At 41.1% G+C, this 26119-nt stretch overlaps 1 pseudogene; it reads left to right on the top strand.

Annotated features, from left to right (window-relative positions):
• The first annotated feature begins 4143 nt into the window (after positions 1–4143).
• LOC143440594 (paired immunoglobulin-like receptor B) lies at positions 4144–8441 on the top strand (annotated as a pseudogene).
• The last annotated feature ends 17678 nt before the right edge of the window (positions 8442–26119 follow it).

Genomic DNA, 26119 nt, shown 5'->3' with positions numbered 1-26119 from the left:
CCTGTAATGGACTCTGTCTCATAAAGGAGATGAATTTGTTCTGAGTTGTTAGAGCTACACTTACATATTAATTTTGCATAGTCTTAAAGTGAAAAATAAACCAAGGAAATACATTACATAACTTACTAGGTTCACAGTAAATATGTCTCCTGCAATGATAAGACCATGAGTTACTTGTACAATAATAACTTATTTGAAAAATCACAGGTCTAACCACTCAGCATTGGGCATTCCATGAATGGGCTCATACCTGTGATAGAGCAATACCTTTTTTTCTAATGGTCATTATTTTCCTGTAGTTCTCTGTCTACAGATGGGACCCTTGGAAACATTGCCATTCCTCATTAATATGTTCATCTATATTGCATTGTTTAGATCCTGTTTATTTCTCACAAAAATTAAAAAGCCATTTCTTTGACAATTTCTACAAAAAGACTTCACTGATGTCTTCCTGGGTTTTTGTCTCTTACAGTCTTTATGGACTCTCTAGTATTCCCTGGGCCATGTACATAGGTGCTGTGATGGAGATATGTCTGTTGGGACTGAACTTCTCATGTTCTGTGAACGAGACTCACTGGATATATTTGTGCATCCATCAGTGAGCCCTGCAGGGTCCTATAGATACAAGCACATGCTCATATAAAAAACTTTGGATAAAATCAATGGGAAATAACAAAGCAAAAGACACAGATGAGGGAATGTAATTTTTTGGGATGTGAAGACATTTAGTATGAATAAGAGACATATAAAAGGTATTCAAACAGGAAAAATTAGAATGCATCATATACATGTATGACATTGTCAATGAAAACATTCACTTAATAAAGACAAAAATAACCTGTGTGTCTCTGTGTGTATTATATGCAGACAAGACTCTAATAACTTTATGATGGTTTGTATATGCTCAGCCCAGGGAGTGGCACTATTAGGTGAGGACCTTGGTGGAGAAGGTATGTATGTATAAATTTAAGACCCTCATCTTAGCTTCTTGGAAGTTGGTGTACTGCTAGTAGCCTTCAGACGAAGATGTAGAACTCTTAGCTCCTCCTGAACCGAGCCTGGCTGGGTGCTACCATATTCCTTTCTTGATGATAATGGACTGAACCTCTGATTCTATAAACCAGCCCCAATTAAACATTTTATTTATTTATTTATTTATTTATTTATTTATTTATTTATTTTAAATTGGGTATTATATTTACATTTCAGATTTTATCCTTTTACCCCACTTCCCCCCACCACCCAGAAACCTCCTATCCCATCCCCCCTCCTCATGCTTCTATGAGGCTGTGCCCCCAACTACACCCCCATTAAATGTTTTTTTAAGACTTGCCTTGCTCATGGTGCTTGTTCACAGCAGTAAATTCTAAGACAACCTTAAATTACATAGATCTAAAATTTGATCTTTAAGACATAAACATCCATATAAAAGCATGTACCATCAGACATTGGATGAGAGATGCACAACAAGATAAAACAAACCACTCTGGCCAGTTTGATATTGGACAGAATAGCTAGGCAGAATATCAGTAAGGCATCATCAAACACCATCAAACTTCAGACCAAGGCCACCATTCTGCAAGAAGCTTCCAACCCACAAGGCACCCACAACACTCTCCAGGACAGCCCACTGCAGGTCACAGAACATGTTTTGGATTAAGATGAGCTCACATTAAGGAGTAACTCAGCCACACACACAAAAAGACTACACACATTTATTATGTGAGAGGGAGAATGAGAACTCTCATGTGATTAAACAGCAAATTTCCAACAACCAGAAGTTCAGGGAAATAACCAAAAAGAAATTCAGGTTAGTAAGGAGGATAAGCAAATGAAAAGAGTGAGGAAAAGGGAAGATAGAAGGAAAAGGACTCAAGCAAAACACAATATACATAGGAATAAAAATTTTAAAGATTTAAAAATTTAAAACCAACACTGTGTGTGGTGGCCCACATCTCTTTTTTTCTTGTTTTTTTTTTTTTAATTTATTTTTTATTGGATATTTTATTTACATTTCAGATGCCATCCCCTTTTCGCATTTCCCCTCCCTAGAAAACCCCTATCCCATGCCCCGTTTTCCTTTTTGCTTTTATACAATTTTTAAAAAAATGTTAATCAAAGGCTTTAGAAGTTTGGTAATGCTCAGTCAGAAGTGTAACCCCAAACCCAACCTAGATATATCAACTATGTTTGACTGGTGGAAGCACATGAACATCTGCCTCCATGTACCGGCCTCTCTTTCTTTCTCTTTCTCTCTCTTATCACCAGGCTTCTCCTCTTCTACTTCTCCTCCTCTCCTTACTCCTTCTCTTCCTCTCCATACCCCTCCCACCTTAACTTCTCCTACACATCACCCTTCCTGTTAAAATAAAACTTTTCTCTCAAAATACAATTAGAGCATAATTATACCAATTTGTACCAGTGAGTTACAAGATAGTCCTCATACCCAGTCCATCATTTTGTTGACTAACCAGCACCTCTGTCATCTATCCTAACTAAAACACTTAGTTCTGAACCTGGCTTTTTTCTTGGCTTTAGAATGAATGTCAGCTGAAAACCATGGTGGCCCACATGTCTAATTCCTGCACATGGGAAGCTTAGAGTGGATATCTCTATGAGGTCCAGTTTAGTCTGGTCTACATAACTGGCTCCAGGACAACCAGGACTACATAGCTGCAGACTCTTTCAATACAAACACAAAGATAACTAAGCCCATCAGCATAGGAAAGAAGATAGTAGAGGGAAAGAAATACAACACCAAACATTGAAAATTACAGAGTAAAACTAGCATGTAGCTCACTTGTAGAGTATGTGCTCACGATACTGGAGGCTGTTCCATGAAACCCTAACACAAAAATAAGCAGGAAAAATCAACATTATGAGATCTTTTTTCTTGAACCATGTTACCACACAGACACCAGCATGTAAGTCTTTGACAAGGCACTTAAGGGCAAATGTACCATCTTCCAGGTTGAAGAGAGTGACAACCTGAAGAGAATGTCAAGGCTTAGACAGGGCAAGAAGTTATGTCATTAAAGCCCCAGCAGCCTTTAAAGCTGATGGACAGAAACCAAACACTGCCTGACCACTACATCCAGAAAGACCCACCTTACTGGTGGGTACTGTGCCTGTGTGTTGTCATCATCCAGGAACCCCTTTGCTAGATTGTCCAAGTTTATAACTGTAACACAATGATACAGTGCTGCCCTCAAGTGCTGCCCATGCCTGCACTACTGCACAATGAACTGCTACAAGAACAATGGTGGTCACACCAGCAACCTGTGTTGACAAGAAACTCAAATAGACCTGGGCACCTTTATGGGTCAAGTAATGTTTTGACTGAAGAAGAAGGACTTAGGAAAATGATGATGGTAATTGTTTGACCAGTGAGATGTCCCAGTGTTTAAGTGCCTGCTGCCATCTTTAAGTCTTTAGCCTGACTGACAGGATCAATACTGTACAAGAAATTCTAAATCTGAAGTCATTCCCCAACCTCCATGCTTGTACTTTGACAACCATGCATGTACACACACACACACAACACACACACACGAGTAGATAAATTAGCAAAAATAATTTAAAAGTTGTAATATATATATATATATATATATATATATATATATATATATATATATATATTAAAAAACCGAAGTGGTAGTACATATTTATAACCAATCACTTCAGAGTATGAGAAAAATTATATAATTCATAACATATGTATATATCACACAGATATATACACTAAGAAATTTCCCAAAAACATTAGAAAATGTTGAAAAGAAGGACATATTTCACATAAAAATGTGAAAAAGAGCAGAGCACAACCACACTTAAATTTGTTGTGGAGATGTTCACATATGTCTGATATAACATGGCTCTGACACTGATGAACACAGGTAAGGCAGACATGGTGGATGAGGAAATGTGATCTGTGTAAGACCTGATGGCTTGGAGTCTACTGCCTGGCCTAGTCACAGCATTGAGGAAGAAAGAGGGGCAGTTCCCCTTCTTGTGGGGCAGCTGAAATAATATCACAAGATGGGGACAGCACTGCCTCCAGGGCCATACCTTGTTTCCAATCCCTTTAGACAGGCTGTGTAGCTCCGCCCTCAAGCACAGTGGCAGACAGTGAGAGGAGATACCATGACCTTCACCTTCACAGCCCTGCTCTGTCTTGGTGAGATGTGAAGAGGGGGAGGGGATACTGAGATCTAGAAATGATCAGGACCTGTAGCTCAGCTCTCACCCATCAGGAAACCCCAAGGTCTGAGATGGTTCTGCAGAAGAGAGGCCCCACTCTGGTTTCAGGAAAAAAAAATCTCTTACAAAGAAAAGGAATAGCAAAAATACTCAAGGGAGCAAATATGGAAACAAAACATGGGATAGAAATTGAAGGAGGGGCCATCTGGAGACAATTCCACCTGGGTATCCATCCCATGTGCAGTCACCTAAGCTAGACACTGATGTGGATGGCTGGAAGAGCATGCTGACAAGAACATGATATAGTTGTCTCCTTAGAGGTCTGACAGAGTCTGACATATTCAGAGGCAGATGCTCACAGCTAACCACGGATATGATCAAGGGTTTCCCAATGGAGCAGTTAGAGAGAAGACTGAAGGAGCAGAAAGGGTTTGTGACCCCATGAGGAGAGCAACAATACCAAACAACCAGAGCTCCCCAGGGTCTAAACCACCAGCCTGGGAGAACATAGGGAGGGGCCCATGACTCCAGCTGTATATGTAGGGGAGGATGGTCTTTTTTGGGCATATGTAGCAGAGGAGATTCTTGGTCCCATGAAGGACAAACACAGAGTGGGGGTAATTTGAGGGTTGGGAGGAGGGAGTGGAGGCAGGGGGTAGGTGGGGTCGCAGCCTCATAGAAGCATGAGGAGGGGGGATGGGATAGGAGGTTTCTGGGTGGTGGTGGGAAGTGGGGTAAGGGGATAAAATCTGAAATGTAAATATAATACCCAATAAAAAATTTAAGAAACGATGCACATGTATACAAAATATAAAAACCAAAATAAAATTAAAGACTATAAGAAGGAAAAAAAGAACTCTCTTCCAGTACTGACTCTGAGCCGCTGGATCCCAGTGCTGACAGGTAAGTGTGTCTGCAGCTCTCCTGAAATGCCCTACTCTTCATATCCAGGAGCCATGCCTGGGCAGTGATGGTGAAAAACACCACATGTGTGTAAGTCCTGTGGGTGGCTGGAGGGTCATGGGGTTAGGGACTGCAGTCTGAGAATGGATATTCTGGGACTTAGCTGCTCTTTTTTTCCCCAGGGTCACTCCCTAGGCCTATCCTCAGAGTACTGCCAGACTCTATGGTCTCCAAGCACACAAATGTGACCTTTTTGTGTGAGGGGACCTGAGGAACCACAGACTACAAGCTCTACAAAGAGGGGCCAGCTCCATGGAGAGCAGAAATTCTACCTAAACTTGGGAAGAAGGTTGAATTCTCTATCTCAAAAATTGACCTGTACCATGCAGAAAAAGTATCACTGTTACTATCAGACCTATGATGGATGCTCAAAGGACAGTGACCCTGTGGAGCTTGTGGTGACAGGTGAGAGGAAAAAATTGTCCCCATCCTCAGGCTTCATTGTCAAGAAGTCAGGCTGCTCTCAGTGCTGCAGTTACCTCACAGCCCTGGAGGATAACAAGGCCTGACACACGTAACTGATTCTGCCTTCTCTCCTAGGAGCACACAGTAAACCCAGCCTGTCAGCCCAGCCCTGCCCTGTGTTGACCTCAGGACAGAAGGTCACCCTCCAATGTGTTTCAGGGCAGAATTATGACAGGTTCATTCTGACTTAGGAAGGACCACAGAAGCTCTACTGGATGCAGGACTCACAGTATAACTATAAAACTAAGAATTTTGAGGCCTTCTTCTCTGTGGGTTGAGTGACCTCCAGTCAGAGATGGACATGCTACAGCTGTGACAGGAGCAGGCCACAGATGTGGTCAGAACCTAGTGACCCCCTGAAGCTCCTGTTCTCAGGTGAGGAGCCACAGCCTGTGAACAGAATATTGAGATGAGACAGGTGCTCAGGGAGGCATTGATGTGTGCTGTATATGAAGAACCAGGGCTCTTTACCCATTGACACAGAGCACAGGAGACACTGGGAACCAAGACACAGAATCCAACACAGAAAGGGATAGCAAAATCCAGGATGTTCAGGAGTGACATGAGTCTTCATGGGTCTTTGTCCCACTCTGGATCAACTTAAATGCCATCCATCTCCAAGAGAGACTTTCTCTGTACCACTTTCAAGGAGACCTACCTCCTTCTCTCCTACTTCCTTGCAGGGAACCTCCCCAAAGCCTTTATCAAGCCTGAACCAGTCTCTGTGATCACCTCCAGAAGTTTTATGACTATCTCGTCTGAGGGGACCCTTGATACAGAAATGTATTTTCTGATGTAGAGGAAAGCCAAAAAACCATGGATAATACAGACCCCAAAGAAGCCTGGGAAGAAGGCCGCCTTCTCTAACCTTTCTTTGACACAGCAACATGCAGAGCAACATTGCTGTTACTGTTACACCTCATCTGGTTGGTCATAGCATAGTGACGCACTGGAACTGGTGGTGACAGGTAGGGAGACTGTCACAGTCCAGCCATAGGCTCTGTGCTCAGGAGTATTTCCTCCTACAGATTAGGCATAAAGAGTATAGTGACTGCATGAGAACATGTGACTGTTTCCTCCTTCTCTTCTAGGAATCTGCTACAATAATCCTGTCCTTTCAGTACTGTCCAGCACTATGGTGACCTCTGGAGGAAAAATGAAGCTCAACTGTGGCTCAGCAAAGGGATACAACAAGTTCATTCTTTCCAAAGAAGAGAAATTTTCCACCTCTCTGAATTCACATTATGTAGATGCCACCAGGCATTCGATATCCCTGTTCACTGTGGAAAAGGAGACCATAACGTAAACAGGAACATTCAGATGTTATATTTACTACTAGGATACCTCAAAGTCGTTTGTACAGAGAGAGCCTATGAAAATTCACTTCTCAGGTGAGTCTCCAGTATCATTCGCAATCATTTTCTGAGACCCTAAGCCCTTGGCCATGGCCTGCTCACCTAGAGGACTGCAGGTAGAGAAGGACTAAATGAAGAACCTGTGCTGTCAACAACATCCTCTCTCAGGGAGAATCTGTGACATGTGCAGGGCAGGATGGGAGCCCACAAGTATTTGTTGAGACCAAGTCCTCAGTCCCTAGCCTGTCACCTTCCTTTGAGGACTGTCTAAGAAGCCATCTCTACTGACCCGCCAAGGCCATATTCTGGTCTCTGGAATGAGCCTCACCCTGCAGTGTTGCTCTGACATCAACTATGACAGATTGGTTTTGTACAACGTGAGAAAAGCTGACTTCCTTCAGCACCTTAACCAGCACACCCAGACTGGCATCTCCTTGGCCAACTTCACACTGGGTTATGTGAGCCTGTCCACTGGAGGCCAATATGGATGCTATCTATGGTCCAGAGAACCTCTCCTCTGAGTGGTTGGTCTCCAGTGATCCCTGGACATCCTGATCACAGGTGAGGAACTAAAGAGATTCTGTCAGGTACCTGACATCTGCTCAGGCTTTCATTGGAGAGCCCAGGAACTGAGGGTTGAGATGAGGGATAAGAATCTTGGGCAAGAAGAGATGGAGAGCAAGATCAGCAGGAGATGAAATCGGTCAGACCATAGAGACACAGACCCAGTGTCCTCAAGGGAAAACCAGGACAGTTTTCAGCTCAGAACAAAAAGGCAGCTTCTCATCATCTCTCTTCTCTTTAGGACCTCTCTTTGTGACTCATTCCCCCTCAGTGAAGCCTAACTCCAAAGTACACTCAGGAAATAATGTGACACTGCTATGTATGTCAACATACACTGTAGACGCACTCATTTTTCCAAGAACGATCAGCTCACCAACACCTTCGCCTAAATCAATGTTCCAAAATCAGCATTTCCAGGCAGAACTCTCCATGAGTGCTGTGAGCCCCACCCTCTCCAGCACCTATAGATGCTATGATTGTCAAAAATCTTCTCTACCTGTTGTCACATTCCAGTGTCCCTGTGGAGCTCATAGTCTCAGGTGAGGTGATCCTGACACCTCAGAGTGACTTACAATTCAAACCATAGAACTGTTGATTTAAGGGGGATTAGGGGGACAATAGGAATGCTTAGTCAGAAGGAACATTTTTCCACACAAAACTGGATGCCAGCCATGATCTTTCATGTAATGTTCACTCTGTCCTGAGGTAAAATACAGGACAGAGGTAGGACAGACAAGAGTGAGAACATCCTCTTCTTCTTCTGTTTCCTAGGACCCATTGTAGCCTCCATCTGGCCACCCCAAAAGACCCATCCCACCAGCATGTAAGTTTCAAAGACCTCTGCTTATGGAGTATGATGCAAACACAGGCAGCCTAACAAACTGCTCTTGGTAATCAAAAATCTCATTTCTTAGTCATTTTAGCCTTTAAGTATGAGAGAGAAAAAAAAAAAAAAACCTCAAACAAACAAACAAACAAAAAAAAACAAAAAAAAAGGAGAAATCAATTGTCCATTTACAATAATTATTTACTACAATAGAGTTTGAAATGCTACAGAGTGTTAGTCAGATGAGTATTCACCCTCGTGATGGTGGGGGATACCCTGGATCATTCTCGGCATGCTCACTGCACTCCCTGCTAATGGAACTCAGAGATTTCATGTAGTTAAAACATCTTGGGAGGCCACAGACAGATATAGGCTCCTAAGCAAGAACTGGTCCCCAGTGCCAACATCTTCTTCTCACCCTCAAATAAACAATATTCACAGGATCCATGTCAGACCTATGCTCTCTTGGCCCACGGTGACTTTAGGAGAGTACATAACCTTGGTGTAACGCTTACAAATCCTGCTATACCACTCTTCTGTCAAAACAGATTCAGATTCATAACTAATTACTATGAGACACAATTCATTATGAGAACTACACCGAACAATTCACATTATGCAGTTTAGCTTTCATTTGAGAGGTGACAGCCAAGAATGTCTTCTGCAAGGTCTTGGGATACTGTTTGGGGGTGGGACCTCCAGAGAAACTCTACCACTGACCTTTGAGTCTTCTACAGTGATGGAGGACCTTCACCACTCTCTTCTCACAGTAGAACTCATCCTGTCATCACAATAACGATTATTTGTAAAACCAAGAAAAGTAAGAGTTAAATGTGTCAGTCTTAAGATCTATGCTTAACGTGAGCTAGCTGTGGTATATGCAAACTCTTAAGTAAAATCCCAGTGGCTTACCATTTACTTTTTTTCTGTTTTTCACACACACACACACACACACACACACACACACACACACACACACACACACAGAGAGAGAGAGAGAGAGAGAGAGAGAGAGAGAGAGAGAGAGAGAGAGAGAGAGAGAGAGAGAGAGACATTAGGGGCATGATCAGATCAAGGAAGAAATTGAAGCATCTGAATGTGACAAGGGAACAAACACACTGAGAATCTGAGTCTGGACAAACTCTGATGGGCTCTCCAGGGAAACCATACTGAGAACTGTCCTGTTGCTACTCAGAACAGTGATCTGGGGCCCACTACCTGGAATGAATTGTCAATTTGTTCTACTCTGAATTTGCAGGTTTCTGTTTACACAATGGTTCTGAAGAATTTAGTTAGAATAATAGAGGGGACACAGCTATGCCACAAGAAAGATTCATCCCAGACCAGTGGAACTCAGAAGGAACACTAAAGTCTCCTAAGAACACACACATTCTACTCCTCTTCTTCTATTCTCAGGACCAGCTGAGACCATCTGTCTATACTAGAACATGACCAAACTCAAGAGAGTTGAATAAAGAGAATTCCACATTATAGCATGGGAAAGAGTAGAATCAAGTCTTCTCCAGGGATAACATGCACCCTGGATTTATGCTTAGTTAAGAAACTTTGACCCATCTTAACTTTTGTAACTTCTGTATCTAATACCACAGCCCCAGAGAACTGGGAACTCATCAGCATGGAGATGGATGCTGTGGTCCTCAGAGTCCTTGTTATTTTAGTCACTGAGGCCTGGCAAACACAGACTGACCTTGTATCTGGGATCTATCTAAAGAGAAAGAACTACATCTTTCAATGGTCTACACCTGGGAAAGAAATCTGATGATCCTAAGTTTTCTTTAAAACATCCTGTTGTGGTGTTGAGGAACTGTTGTGATAGAATGTCCATGGAGTTCCAAGGAAATTGGAAGATTCATGATGATGTGCTTTCTTGGTAAACAAATTATTTTCTCTCAACATACTGGGAGCCTTTGCTTCCTGAACCAACACTCTTCTGAAACTATAAAGTGATGGAATATGCTGTCCCATCTGCCTGGAATTTCTTTCACCCGTTGATTGTATTTTTCTGTATTTCTTTTAGGCATTTATTCATTCACTTTTAAAGCCTTCTGTCATCATTAGTAATTGTATTTAAAGTCATTTTCTCTTGTGTGTGTGTGTGTGTGTGTGTGTGTGTGCACGCATGTGTGCTGATGTTAGCTTACTGCTTTAGGGTATGCATTTAGGCAACTTGGTGGGCTGTGGTTTGGAACTCAAATGTTTAGTTCATTTTCCTGGTGGCATCAGGCCTCCTAGAAAGCATGCAGGCCTTAGGGTGGGAAATGGAGTATGCAGTGTAGTTTACTGCCCTCTGCTAAGCATCCAGGGGAGTTGGCAGGCCAGGGCTTGGATAGGAGAGGCTTGCCTGATGTCCCTTAGGATGGCAGCCCTCCGAGTAATCAGGCAGAGTTCTGGGTGCTACTATTTTTTTTAAACATACCAATAAAATGACTCCCAGAACAATGTCTTGTTCAGTAATTATTAGTGAATCTTCCTCCTGCAGGAGATGGGAACTAATACAGAGACCCACACCTGAACAATGTGCAGAGAAGTATCTGAAGACACTGAATCTTGAGTAGAATGTCTGCATATTTCTTGGCTTGGGAAACTTTGAGGAATGGGTGTTGGGGAACCTGAGAGCCACAGCACATGAATTACCCCAAAGAAACTATATTTTCCAGACACAGGAACCTGAAACAAATATGAACTTGTAGAATCTGTGGCAATATGCACAAAGCTGGCACATGTCTATGTGGGTTCATGTCTCAGTGCTGACAGATGTGGACACAGATTTCATCTATAACCCAGAAGCTAACTACAACTGATACACCTGCAAAAGAAAATTTAGGTTTTCCAACAAAGTACGATGCTATGCAAAGCACACTGAAGAGCTGGTCTCATGGCCAGCATTATGTAGACAACAGAAAATAAAACTAGTGTTATTTTTGGAGGTCTTTGTTCATTAGGCTTGTCTTCTACTTATATATTATGATGTCCTGTTTTGTGTCTTTGGGATATTTCAGGGAATTCATAATGTAGATGTGTAAGAAATCACAAATTTATACATCTCAAGCACAAACAATTCTCTTTACCATTGATTTGTGTATGATTAGAAAAAAGAGTTTTGCTGTTTTCTTCATCAAGTTTTCCATTCTGTGTGACTACTAACATTATTGTACCTAATGTCATTTCACTGTAAATTTCAGTTCAAATGTAAAGTATTTTACAGAATTTAAATACCACCTCCATAACAAAACCTTTTATATCTTAAATATGATTATATTGATCCCTCCACCTTTCTTCTTCGAAGCATTGCAATATTTTTCTTTCCCTACATACTCTCAAACTGATAGGCTGGGGATTTTTTTGGTCAAATATATATACATATACATACACATGCATAAATATGTAAACATGGGGAGAAGAGCTTATTATGTGTTGTTTGTATTTGACTTTGGTCCTCTGCATATGAGGTTGCATGAGAAACTAGAGGCCATCCCTGGAGAAGAGTGATTGTACCTCTCTCAGCACTTCTTAGTTGGCCACTGTTCTTCGTCTAAGGCTGGTGACCTGACACAATTTCCCCTACCACATTAATGTGTCTGTTCATGTTGTTCTTCAGGCCTTCTTTGGGCAGACATATTGTTGATATTTCACAGGAATAGAATCTCAATCATTTCTAGAAGACAAAATCTCACAGAAGATTTCAAGCCCGTATGGCACTTAGAGTCTTTCTCCTCCTCTTCCTCCTCTTCCTCTTCCTCCTCTTCCTCTTCTTCTTCTCCTTCTCTTTCTCCTCCTCCTCCTTCTTTTTTCCCTTTTACTACTACTACTTCTATTTCTTCTATTATTGTTGTAATTATTATTATTTTACTAATATTTCTTCTATGATATATCCCGAGCCTTACATGAAGGATTTCCATTGCAGATGGATCAACTTGTTCTAAGAACCTCCCAATCAGTTACGCTGTCCAATGTGACCAGTTGTAGTTGTGTGTAATGGTGTCTATCTCCTATGAAGATAATTCTATAATGAATAGTAAGAGCTACACATACCTGTTAATGTTTCCATTGTTTTAAAATGAAAAATACACCAAGAAAATATATGACACACATTAATAGATTCATAGTTAATATGTTTTCCTTCAGTTGTGAGCCCATGATTTGATAGTAGCATTGTAATGTATTTGTTTGAAAAATTATAAGTCTAGCCTGAGCAAATGATAAATGGGCTCATATCTGTGAAGAACTAATTCTGTTTTTCTAGTGTTCATCATTTTCATGTACTTCTCTGTCTATGCATTGGACTCCATGAAAATATCACCTTTCTGCATTAGTATATTCATTAATACTGCATTTTCTAAAATTGTTTATTTCTCCAAAAATTAAAAACATATTTCTCAGACTATATTAATAAGAAAAACTATTTCCCTGAATTCTTCCTGATATTTTGTCAATTATACTTATGAACTCTCTTCTATAGTGTTCCCTGAGATGTACATACATGTGCTGTGATGTTGATTTATCTTTGGTTCTGGATTCTTCATAATCTGTGAAGGAGACTCACTGTACTAAGTTATGCACCCAAGAGTGATCCTGCTGGTTTCTATAGATACAGACACATAGTTATGTAAAGAACTTTATTTAATGTAAATACTTGATGTACCAGGTAGGGGGATAAAAATGGGGATCTCCAATATCTCAGAGGAGAAGAGAATGGGGAATGGGAGGAGGAACCTTGTGAAGGGGAAACCAGGACACAGGTGAGGGAGTGGAATTTTTAGGGATGAGATGAGAGTTGCCATGGATAGGAGATATATAAAAGAGATTCAGAAAGGAATGATCAAATGCATTATATACATGTATGACAGTATCACTGAACATACACATTAAAAGAAAGAGAAAATTAACTTGGAAAAAAGTTGAATTTGCTCTGGAAAAAACAAGGGCTTTATATTGATCTGACTTCTCTGTTTCAGTCAACTTGTTGTAAAGGGACTTCATTTTTCCCAGGTTTGTAGCGCCCCCACTTGACCAGCAAGGAAGATGCAAACAATTGGATCCTTCCCAAAACCTCTATTGAAGCACTTCATTCATCATTGACCTGGGAACCTTGAACACCCGGAGTGAGCTGCTTATATGCCCAGCCCCAGTCAGGGGGTGCGTGTGGAGGTGCATGATTGATCAGAATTGCAGTGCTTCATAAACATATTCCACTCGGGAGGGATTGGCACCAAACTAAGTTGGCCCAAGGATGACCGCATGCTCAGTACACTTGTTTACCAGTAGATCATACCAGAGGCCTGCACCATCTTTACCAGCTGAGTCAGGTGGGCGGCCTACACAGGTTCAAAATAACTGTGAAGTACATATGACAATATTTAGCAAGCAGAGCAATGAGGAGATGTTTGAATTGATGTTCATTGCAGAGGAAGTCTCAGTTTCCAAATGATTATCGATAGTATTTAATGCCTTTAAATTAAATCAACATCAGATATCTAATGACCTGAATCCCATCATGCTGGTGGTTGATATTAAAACTCAGGCAAACTCCAGGCCAAAAGATAAAATTACTGAAGGCTGTCTCTTACACATGCATACAGCCTGGCTTCTTTTTCATAGGTAGCGACAGTAATTTCTATGAATTCTTATTGTACTGAACCGCAAACATACTTTCTTAGCAAACACTGATCTCACCTCTCCTTGCTCTAGTTCTTAGTTCCTCGTGTGGTTTTTAATCCTTGGAGAGTCATGGAAACAGCTTTTGAGGAAAGTTTCAGAGACCTGATTTCAGTTTAGAGTAGTTGAATCTTCATATCCTCAAATTCCTTGTCCTTTAATGAAGATTACAGCTTCACACCAATGGAAACCATTATATACATCCCTAAAAATCCAAGCCCCACCACAGCTCTGATGGCCAACAACCTGAGCTGAGATAGGCCATGGATGCATACTACTGTTTTTCTGAAGTAACACAGCAATAACATAACTCCTAGATCAATGTCTTGATCATTCATTATCAGAGAAGCCACATCTTTCTAAGAGATGGGAACTAATGCAGATACCCACAAATGAACAATATCCAGAGTGAGTCCTTGGAACAATGAATCCTTAATAACATGTCAGCACCAAACATTCACCATTTCCTGGTCACAGGAGACTCTAGGGAGAAGGAATTGGAAAGATTATAAGAACAAGAGGCCTTCTGTTCTGCGCCAGAGCACTGAGCAGATCTTGGGCTTCAGCTCTGCACCCAATACCACAAAACCCAGAGGAGGAGCTCTAACCCCTGCAGTATCTTAGATAAGGAGACAGCAACACCTGTCCCAAACAGGGAGTAATTGGGACTTACTGCAACCCAGGAATTCACTCCTGGCCTGGAACACTGGTTCCTTCTGGTCTGCGCCCAAGCACCGAGCAGATCTTTTGCCCCAGCTCTAACCCCAGCAGCAACACCCACCTCACACAGTTCTGACATAACCAAGATAATAGGAAATACAGGCTCCAGTCAGAGACAGGGCAGGTAGCACTAAGAACATTCAGATGGTGAAAGGCAAGTGCAAGAATATAAGCATCAGCAACCCAGGGTACTTGGCATCATCAAAACCTAGTTCTCCCACAATAGAAAATCCAGAATACCCTATCTAACCAGGAAAGCAAGAGTCAAATTTAAAATCATGTTCAATGATGACAATAGATGACTTTAAAAAGAACATAAATAACACTCTCAAAGAAATTGAGGAGAACACAGGTAAACAGGTAGAAGCCCTGAAAGAGGAAGCACAAAAATTACTTTAAGAATTACAAGAGAACACAACCAAACAGGTGAAGAAATTGAACAAAACTATTTAGGACATAAAAATGGAAGTAGAAACAATAAAGTAATCACAAAGGGAGATAGAAAACCTAGGAAAGAAATCAGGAGTCATAGACACAAGCATCACCAACAGAATACAAGAGATAGAAAAGATAATCTCAGGTGCAGAAGATATTATAGAAAATATTGACACAACTATCAATAAAAACACAAAGTGCACACAGTTCCTAACCCAAATATCTGGGAAATCTAGGACACAAGGAGAAGATCAAACCTAAAGATAATAGGTATAGAAGAGAGTGAAGATTTTTAACTTAAAGGGCCAATAAATATTTTCAACAAAATTATAGAAGAAAACTTCCCTAACCTAAACAATGAGATGCCCATAAACATACAAGAAACCTACAGAATGCCAAATAGATTAGACCAAAAAAGAAATACCTAGGTCACATAATAATCAAAACATCAAATGCACAAAAAAGAAAAAAAATATTAAATACAGGAAGAAAAAAGGACAAGTAACATAGAAAGGGAGAACTATCAGAATTACACCAGACTTCTCACCAGAGACTATAAACACAAAAAAGAAAAAAAAATATTAAATACAGGAAGAAAAAAGGACAAGTAACATATAAAGGGAGACCTATCAGAATTACACCAGACTTTTCACCAGAGACTATAAAAGACAGAAGAACCTTGACAGATGTCATACAGACCCTAAGAGAACACAAATGCCAGCCCAGGCTACTATACCCAGCAAAACTCTCAATTACCATAGAGAGAGAAAACAAGATATTCCACAACAAAACCAAATTTACACAATATCTTTTCACAAACCCAGCACTATAAAGGATAATAGAGAGAAAACTCCAATACAAGGAGGGAAATGATACCCTAGAAAGAGCAAGAAAGTAATCTTCTTCCAACAAATCCAAAAAAGATAGCCACACAAACAATGCCACCACTAACAAAAATAACAGAAAGCAACAATCTCCTTTCCTTAATATCTCTTAACATCAATGATTCAATTCCCCAATAAAAAGAGATAGACTAATGTTGGGAGCCGACTTTTAGCAGAAAGCGGCTATCAGTTTTGCAGCCATCTTGAGCCATCTACCCTGACGTGAGACTTGTATTACAATGGCCAACAACAGCTGAGCACACTCTGATAACATCTTGCTTTAGATACTCAGGACTTTCCTTGGGTGTGTGAGATTGAAGGCGTGTGAGATTAAAGGTCTGTAACTTAAGAGTGTGACTTAAAGATCAGATTTAGAGACAAGACCTAGGGGCATGATTAAAGGCGTGACCAAAAGGCATGGCTTATAAGTGAGACATAAGAGGCAGACAGAAGAGAGGAGAGAATAAGACACTTTAGAGAGAACAATTTGGAGTAACAGAGATTCAGACACTAGGAGTAGGAATAGACATTAGACACTCAGAAGAGAATAACAGGTTGTACAACTAGGAAGTAGAAGGAGTACAACTATGAACTAGGAACTCAAGACTTGAAACTTGGACTAGGAAGAGAGACTGAAAAATAAACGGGATTGAATCACACTCTGTCTGGTCTCCATTCTTCAAGTCCATCCTCACTCTCTCTTACTGAACCATGACCCGCAGACCGGAGCGGCAGCTTGGGTCAGGAAACAGTGGCCACCAAGCGTGGAGTGGAGAGGGCCACAACATTTTTGGCCGCCCAAAGTGGGGCAGCTCGGGCCTCAACATTTTTGGCGCCCAAACGTGGGCTAGTGCGGTTCTCAACATTTTTGGCGCTCAACGAGAGGCAGCGAGAATGAGAGATCCAGCAAGGGATGTTACCAGAAGAAGGATCTGTTGATTGTTGCAGGAATCTGCCGCATCCAGAAAAGTAAGGAAAATGGGACAAGAAATTTGTCAACCTGAATCCAACTCTCTGTTTTGGTTTGCTTTGAGAAACGTAATGAAAATGGGACAAGAAATTAGTCAGCCTGAATTCAACTCTCTGTTTTGGTTTTGTTGTTTGCTGCTCACATGTGTTAATTTTCTGCTTTTGTTCTTGAATGCTGTCTTTTTTTTTTTTTCAAAATAAAAGGAAGCATAAGTTAGAATCCAAAATACAACCAAAGGTTGATGACAATTTGTCAGAGCCAGATTGTGCTGACCAAGAGGAAGAGGAAGTCAAATTTTATGACGATAAAATGCCCTATGTGTCTCCACCTCCAAGTGCTCCCCCAATGGAGACAATGGTTGTAGATCCCAAAAAGGAGTTACAGGACAAAATTTCTACCCTTAAACAACTGATAGAGTTAGAAAAAGAGTATCAGGACTTAAGTAATCAGTTACAGAAATTAAGGACAGGGAAGAGGTCTCAAGAGACCAACTGCGAAAATCCCCAGGATTTTCATGTTTCTCAACTCGGTGTCCAAAGGCAGTCCCTCTCCTCTAGCCTTAGTTCAGCTACGGATCAGCCAGAGGAGGGAAATGCTGAGGCTTTTCCTGTATCAGAGACCAGAGATGCTCAAGGGGTTGCTTGGAGACATCATACAGGGTTTAATTTTCAAATTATTAAAGAATTAAAAAAATGCAGTATCTCAATATGGTGCCACTGCTCCTTTTACTCTTGCAATTTTAGAGTTTGTTGCAGAGGAGTGGCTGAGTCCTAGTGATTGGAATATGTTAGTGAGAGCAGTTCTTAGTGGTGGAGACTATCTTATTTGGAAATCAGAGTATCATGAGAATTGTAAAGAGACAGCTAGGAGAAACATTCAGGCAGGCAATGGTTGGTCCTTTAATGCCTTAGTAGGAGAAGGGCAATTTGCTTCTAGTGATAACCAGATGCAATATGACCCAGGTTTATATGCTCAAATTCAAAATGCAACCATGAAGGCTTGGTGTAAACTTCCAATAAAGGGAGACCCTGGTACATCTTTAACAACAGTCAGGCAAGGGCCTGATGAGCGATTTTCTGACTTTGTTCATCGATTAATGACAACAGCAGGGAGGATTTTTGGTAATGCAGAGGCAGGTATAGATCATGTGAAACAACTTGCATATGAAAATGCTAATCCTGCCTGCCAAGCAGCCATTAGACCTTATAGGAAAAAGATAGACCTTATGGGGTATATCAGACTCTGTTCTGACATAGGTCCCTCTTACCAACAGGGCTTAGCTATGGCAGCTGCCATGCAAGGACAATCAGTAAGAGATTTTTTGGCAAGTAATGACAGAAAGGCATATTTTAAATGTGGCAAGCCTAGACACTTTGCAAGAGATTGCAAGGCAGAAAATGAGTCAAGCCAGAGACAGCCCAGCAAACAGCCTGGGCTTTGCCCACATTGCAAACGTGGAAGGCATGGGCTAGTGAATGTAGGCCCAAAAGAGATGCACAAGGAAACACCCTTTCCAATAATAAGGGAAACAGGAACAGGGGCCAGCTCCAGGCAGTGAATCGACGCAAGCCAAAACAGGCTTATGGAGCAGTCAGTATCATACCAACAAACACCAATCCCTCTCTGAACTTAGTCGAGCAACACCAGGAAGTGCAGGAGTAGACTTCAGTTCTGCTACCCACACAATATTAACCCCAGAAATGGGACCTCAAGCCTTAACCACTGAAGTGGCTTTATCAGATACAAAATCTAATTTGGATCAGGTCATAAAGGCTCATGAGTTACATCACCTTAATTCTAAAACTTTAAAAGTTATGTTTAAAATTACCAGAGAACAAGCTAGACAAATTGTCAAACAATGTCAATCATGTGTTAAACTTTTACCAGTTCCTCATTTGGGTGTAAATCCAAAGGGACTGATACCAAACAGTATCTGGCAAATGGATTTTACTCATTATAATGAATTTGGCAAGCAAAAATATATACATGTATGTGTAGATACATACAGTGGTTTCATTTATTCAACATTACAAACTGGAGAAGCAAGCAAGCATGTGATCGCTCATATGATTGCTACAATCACTGTATTGGGTGTGCCTAAACAGATAGTTTGATCTCAGGTCCTCTGCAAGAGCAATCAGTGCTCTTAACCATTGGGCCGTCTCTCTATTTCTGAGTATATCTTCATAACATTATCTTTTGCCAATTATCTGATTTTTTATCCCCAGGTTGTCATATTTTTCTTCTGGTGTAACAAATGCATTACTCCAAATCTCATTGAAATTTAAGTTTATGTCTGGTATCAAGCTTTACTAGATTACCATCTCTGTTTCTTCCTCATTTTTAGAAATCAGTTGTTTAAAATGTTAAGCCATGGGTTTTGATTTAACTCTTTCTCAAACTATTTCCACTTCCATTGCCCTTCAGAGACATCTAATTATCTGCTCTTTCCTTCTTGTATTCAGAAAAGTGTGTGCTATCTTTACATAATTAACCAAACCTTTAATGAAAACTGACTCCCTCTTTTCCAGGAACTCATAGGTTCCAATATCTCATAACCTAAGGGTGGGATGTCTCATTTTTCCATCCCTATGCTGGCTTTAGTTTGTATTAGGCTTTTATTATTTCTGATATGGTGGCTCCTATCTGTGATTTCATTCCCCACCTCTAGGAGTTAAGAGGATTAGAGTTTTAGGTAGTTACACAGTGAGCTTGAGTCAGCCCAGGATATATCAGGCCATTTCCCATAAAACCCCCCAAAAGTTCCCTAGAGTATGGAGTATGTGATGGACAGTATTAACTACAGTTTATGCCTGTATTTTGTCTTCAATACATTAATGATCAGTATATTTACTATATAAATCCCAGACTCGAAGTATATGCCAATTTTTTATATCCCTGTCTGTTTTTCTGTTTTTGTTCTGTTTTTGTTTTTGTTTTTTTTTCTTAGTTAGTTAGTTAGTTTGTTTGTTTGTTTCGAGATAAGGTATCTCTGTACAGCCCTGGCTGTCCTGGAACTCACTTTGTAGACCAGGCTGGCCTCGAACTCAGATATCCACCTGCCTCTGCCTCCCAAGTGCTGGGATTAAAGGTGTGCACCACCACTGCCCAGATTCATATCCCTTTCTAAGGGGCAGATTTTTTCCTAACTCTCACACCCCCCATCTCATGAACTCTGTGAACTGTCATGCCCCATGGGTCGCATGGCTGTGGCTCCTCTTTTCTGGCCAGTTGTTTTTTCTTGACCTGATAATAAGTGATGGGTCAGTCATGTGAACCTGTAAGACTTGTATTCAGTGCTGTGAGCTCAGTCTCACCATTCTCCCCACAGGAATGAATCTCAAAAGGAAAATGTGCTGCCCTCTCCTGGTTAGATTATCCAAGTGAGGAACTTAACTCACATGTCTTATAGGCACACAGGGCCTCTCATCACTCTTCTGTGATGCTGATGGGTCAGATGCAGAGAGCTGGCAGAGACATGAAACTTGTTAGTGGATATGAACTCCTTAGGACATTGTGTCATGCTTTCTCTCAACATTGCCCATGGACTTCCATTGATATCACCCCACATATGTCAGTCTCTGGGCACATAGTGAGAAGGACTCTGCTTGGCTAGACCGACATAGACTCCCCATATACTTCACTTTCACAGGCTTCCAGCCTTCCCATGATGCCCCTCACTGATTTCAGTTCTCACTCTCTGCCCTCTCCCACCTTCCTCTTCCCACATCTTGTTGCCATTCCTATTTCCCTCCTCATCTTTTCTCCTACCAATCTCTAATGAATATTTAGTTTCCCCTTCTGAGTGAGAATCAAACAGCCTCTCTTGAGACCTCTTTATTACCTTGTTTCTTTGGGTCTGGTGGATTGTAGTGTGGTTTCTGCCCTTCATAGCTAATGTCCACTTGTAACCGAAGACATACCATATATGTCTTTCTGGTTCTGGGTTTCTTCACTCAAAATGGTATTCTCAGGTTCCATTCATTTGTGTGCAATATTTGTGATGGTTCTGTTTTCATTAGCTGAATAGTATTGCATTGTGTTGATGTTCTAAATTTTTTAATCCATTCTTCAGATGAGGTCTGTCTAGGTTGTTTCCAGTTCCTGGCTATTATGAATAAAGTTGCTGTGAGCACTGATCAGTAACTGTCCCCGTGATATTGTGTGGCATTATTTGGGTATATGCCCAGGTGTGGAAAGGCTGAGTCTTGATGCAAACCTATTCCTAATTTTCTGAGAAACCATCCAATTGATTTCCAAAGTGGTTGTCCATGTTTGGTCTCCCTCCAACAATCGCGGAGTGTTCACCTTTCTTCACATTCTCACCAGCATGCATTATCACTTGAGTTTTTTATTTAATTTTTTTATAGTTCAGACTTTATCCCCCTCTTAGTCTACCATCTGACTGTTTCAAATCCCATACATTCTCTCCACCCTACCCCCAACACACACTCTGTCTCCATGAGCATGTCTCCACCTCTCCAACACTACTTCACCAGACCTCCATTTTCTTTGAGTTTTCCAGTCTCTTGAAGGTTAGGTGCATCTTCTCTTACTGAACCCAGATCTAGCAATCTTCTCCTGTATTTGTGTTGGGGGCTTCATATCAGCTGGTGTATGCTGCCTGTTTGTTGGCTCAGTTTCTGAGAGATCACTGAGGTCTAGGTTAGTTGAGAGTGCTGTCTTTCTATAGGGTCACCCTCCTCCTCAGCTTCTTCCAGCTTTTCTCTAATTCAACCACAGGTCTCAGCAGCTTCTGTCCATGGATTGGGAGTAAATATCTGCATCTGACTCAGCTGCTTGTTGGGTCTTTTGAAGGGCAGTCATGATAGGCCCCTTGTTGTGAGCACTCCACAGCTTTAGTAATAGTGTCAGGCCTTGGAGGATCCCAATTTGGGCCTGTCACTGGATGCCCCTTTCCTCAGGCTCCTCTCCATTTTTGTCTCTATAATTCTTTCAGACAGGAACAATTCTGGGTCAGAGTTTTTGACTGTGGGATGGCAACCCCATCCCTCACTTGATGCCCTTTCTTTCTACTTGAGGTGAGCTCTACAAGTTTCCTCTCTTCACTGTAGGGCCTTTCATGTAAGGTCCTTCTCTTCAAGTCCTGAGAGTCTCTCACCTTCCTGGTCTCTGGTACTTTCTGTAGCATTCACTGACCTCCTACCTCCTGAGGTTGCCTGTTTTCATTCTTTCTGCTGGCCCTCAGGGCTTCAGTTCTGTTGCTCCCACCCAATACCTGATCATGTTACTCTCTTCCCCTCCCTGTCTCCTTTCCCATCCAGGTTCCTTTTCCCCACACCCCTCCCATGTGTTCGGGGACCTCGCTGCCAAATGTTGGAACCCACACTGCCAATGCTTGGGGGCCAAAATGTTAGAGCCTGCACTGCCCCAAGCTTTGGGCTAAATTGTCCTGGTTTGTACTGCTTGTACTGGGTTCTTCGGGTCATGGTTCAGCAAGAGAGAGAGAGTGAGGGCGGACGCAAAGGCACGTGAAGAATGGAGACCAGACAGAGTGTGATTCAGTCCCATTTATTCTCATGTCTCTCTTTCCTCCAGTCTCTCTTCTCTCTTTCCAAGTTCCAAGTCGCTAGTCCCTTGTTCCAAGTTCCTAGTCCCAAGTCTCAAGTCTCAAAATCCCAAGTCTTTTCTTCTGTCTGTCTCTCAATTTTTACACCACTCTTAAGTCTCACTTCTTAAATCATGCCTTTAAGTCACACCTTTAAGTCTCATCTTTAAGTCACACCTTTAAGTCTCACATACCCAAGGGAAAATCCTGGGTACCTAAAACAGGATGTTATTAGAGTGTGCTCAGCTGTTGTAGACTGTTGAAAACAAGTGTCTTGTCAGGGTATGTGGCAAGAGATGGCTGTAAGGATGATAGCTGCCTTCTTTTGGCTCCCCACACCCATGATATCTTTTTTCTCCCTCTCAAGTGGGATTGAGGCTTCTTCACTTGGGCCCTTTGGCTTGTTAACCTTTTTCAGTTTTGTGGATTGTATTCTGGGTATTTTGTACTTTTTTGCCTAATATCCACTTATTAGTGAGTACACTTGAGTTTTTGGTCTTAGGTAGTCTGACTTGTGTAACATGGAATCTCCACATTGTTTTGATTTGAATTTCTCTGTTCACTAAGGATGGTGAACATTTCTTTACGTGTATTTGCTATTTCCCTTGAGATGAAGAAAACAAGATATTTGATATCAAGGTCAAATTTCAACACTATCTATCCCCAAATCCAGTCCTAAAGAAGGTACTAAAGAGAAAAAACTCCAAGCTAAAGAGGTCACCTATACCCAGGAAACACAGGAAATAAAGAACTTTACACCAGCAAAACAAAAATGAGGAAGGTACACACACACACACACACACACACACACACACACACACACTACCACAACCAACACAGTTCAAGGAATTAACAGTAATTGGTCATGCATATTTTTCAACATAAACAGACTCAATTTCCCAATAAAAAACACATCCAAACAGAATTGATGCAAAAACAAGATCCATCTTCCAGCTGCACACTCCCTGGGCCACGTATATAGAAAGCATCACATTCCACTCCCTGGTTCCAATAGTGTTGTTCAAACATATGAAACTATGGGGACCATATCTAGCCATAGCATAATGCAAAGGTACATTTAGTCCAACTTCCAAAATCTCCACAGACTATAGCAGTCTCAACAATATTAAAAGTCAATATCAAGGTCTCTTCTGAGATTCATTCAATCACTTAACTCTAATGTCCAAAGCAAGACAGGAAACCATCTGGGCAAACTCCAAACTCTGCATCTCCATGTTGGATGTCAAAGTGGTCTTCATATCTCCAATCCCTTTTTCATCTTTGTTGACTGACACAAACTTCTTTCTCCTGAGCTGGTTCTACTCCCTGTTAGCAGTTTTCCTCATTAGATAGCCCATGGCTCTGGCATATAGAATATCTTGGGGCCTCCAGGGCAACTTCAGTATTACAGCTTCTTGTTTCAATGTCTGTGATCTACATTTGACCTTTTGGGCTCTTCCAAAGGGCTGGTGATACTTCTGCAGCACTGCCCTCTGTAGCACTCTAAGCACAGATTGATCTACTCCACTGCTGCTGCTGATCTTGGGGATCATGCCATGGTACTGGCATCTCCAACACACTGGGGATTTGTGCTGCAACTAGGCTTCATCAATAGCCTCTCATAGGCTCTTTTCATGATGCCAAACCTCAACTCCCTTGCATGACCCCTTCAGTCCTGGGCCATTAACTGCAACTGAGGCTGCACCTTCACCTATGGCCATCCATGGTCCCTCACAGTGCCACACCTCAGCTGCTTTTCATGACCCCTTCATGTCTTTAAAACCAGTACCACCTGGGGAACTCTTACACATTACCAAGTATAGCTGCAGTATGAGGTACAACCTTGGCTATCTCTGAAATACAGCTTCTTTGTGCTCTCAGAAAACACTTCCCAGAAGATCTTACCTCACTAATGCTGCTCTCTTCTTCTTTTTAATTTTTATTTTTTACTTTTTCCTAAGCTGCTTTCATACCATTTTAATTACATCAAAGTATTAAGGTCAGTCCTAGGTTGAGGAACTAGCAATACAATAGATGCAAATAGTGAAGGAACAAGCAAGACAATAAACACAAATAGTCAAAGAACACACAAGACAATAAAAAGTCGCATGATCATTCCCATGATCACTGTTTCTAAGGGCTTATTAGGATGACCAAAATATCTGAGTCAACTTTCCTGTCCTAGCCCAAAGTCATTTTCATGTTTGAAGCCTACTTTTTTGTTCTAGGTTAAGATTTAGATTCCTGCCTGAAATTACTTCTTTGTTCTAGCCTAATGTCAGATTCCTGCCTGAAGCCCATTTCCTTGTCCTTGGCCAATGTCAGATTTTTTCCAAGCAGCCCCAAGAGCTCTCCACATCTTCACCCTTTTTTAAATTTCATAAAGAAGACTGAGCCTGTCTTAGGTCATTCTGACAAGAATGCCTTTCTTTCCTGTTTTGGAATATGTATTATCAAAAGCAATGCATTTATGTCTTAGATTGGTAAGGCTCTGTACAGAATATTACCCGTTCTTGGCTTGCCAGTCTGTTAATTTAATAACTCTGTCTGGGGGTTCATTTTCAGTTTCAAGCCATGTACTCTGGCCGCCAATAAGTTGATGCTGTTAAAGACAAGCTTTAACATGATGGACAGGAATAAAAGTATTCCCAGAGCAAAACGGGCTAGCATGATCAAGCTACATATGCCATTCTTGAAGCTTGACCAAAATAGAAGTACTGACCTCAGGTCATGGATAATTTTATCAGCAGTATATTCAGCATCAAAGCTCAGCAGAGCAGCATTCTTTAAATTCATAATGTCACTATGAAAAGTTAAAATATTCAGAGAGGTGTTAAAATTATGCCAAATACCCTGCAAGTGTCTTTAAACTTTTTCACAATTATAATGTTTATCATTATAAATTTTATAAGTAACACAAATCCATTGATATTTGGCACAACACTTGAGATGGCTCCTTACTCTTGAACTCTGAACCTCCTTCCAATAATTGAAAAGGATAAAGAGCATCAACCCAATGTTCCAAATGCCTATCTAAATCCTCTAGTATATTCAACACACTAGTAACATTTTTTTTGTTAAATGACTAACAAAAGTAGTTGTCTTAACTTCTTTTGTCAAAGCAATTGCAGAAGCAGTGTTGCTAGCAGTTAATGTAATTAGAGCTATTATATGAGCAATAATCAAGCCCTCTCCCCTCTTGCTTCTGTTTAAAAGCTTGACTCACTTCTTCCAGTACTTGCAAGCTTTTTTTTTCAGAATACCAAGGTCCTGTAATACTCAGGGCAATAAAACAAAAGCTGGTTGATAGACCCCACAACAGACATCCCAGGTTTCAACACACTAACACAATTAGAAAGTGTACAATCAATACACTTACATTAAATACTGTAAAAGGAACAAAAGTAATTTTAACTTGACCATTAAAAAAGCCTGGAAGCTTTAGGGTTCTGGTTTGTCGATATTGTTGTTCTTCCTATGGGGTTGCAAACC

This window comes from Arvicanthis niloticus, chromosome 30 (genome assembly GCF_011762505.2).
Source record: "Arvicanthis niloticus isolate mArvNil1 chromosome 30, mArvNil1.pat.X, whole genome shotgun sequence".
In the NCBI taxonomy this organism is placed as follows: Eukaryota; Metazoa; Chordata; class Mammalia; order Rodentia; family Muridae; genus Arvicanthis; species Arvicanthis niloticus.
This window is presented reverse-complemented; position numbering and strand designations above follow the sequence as displayed.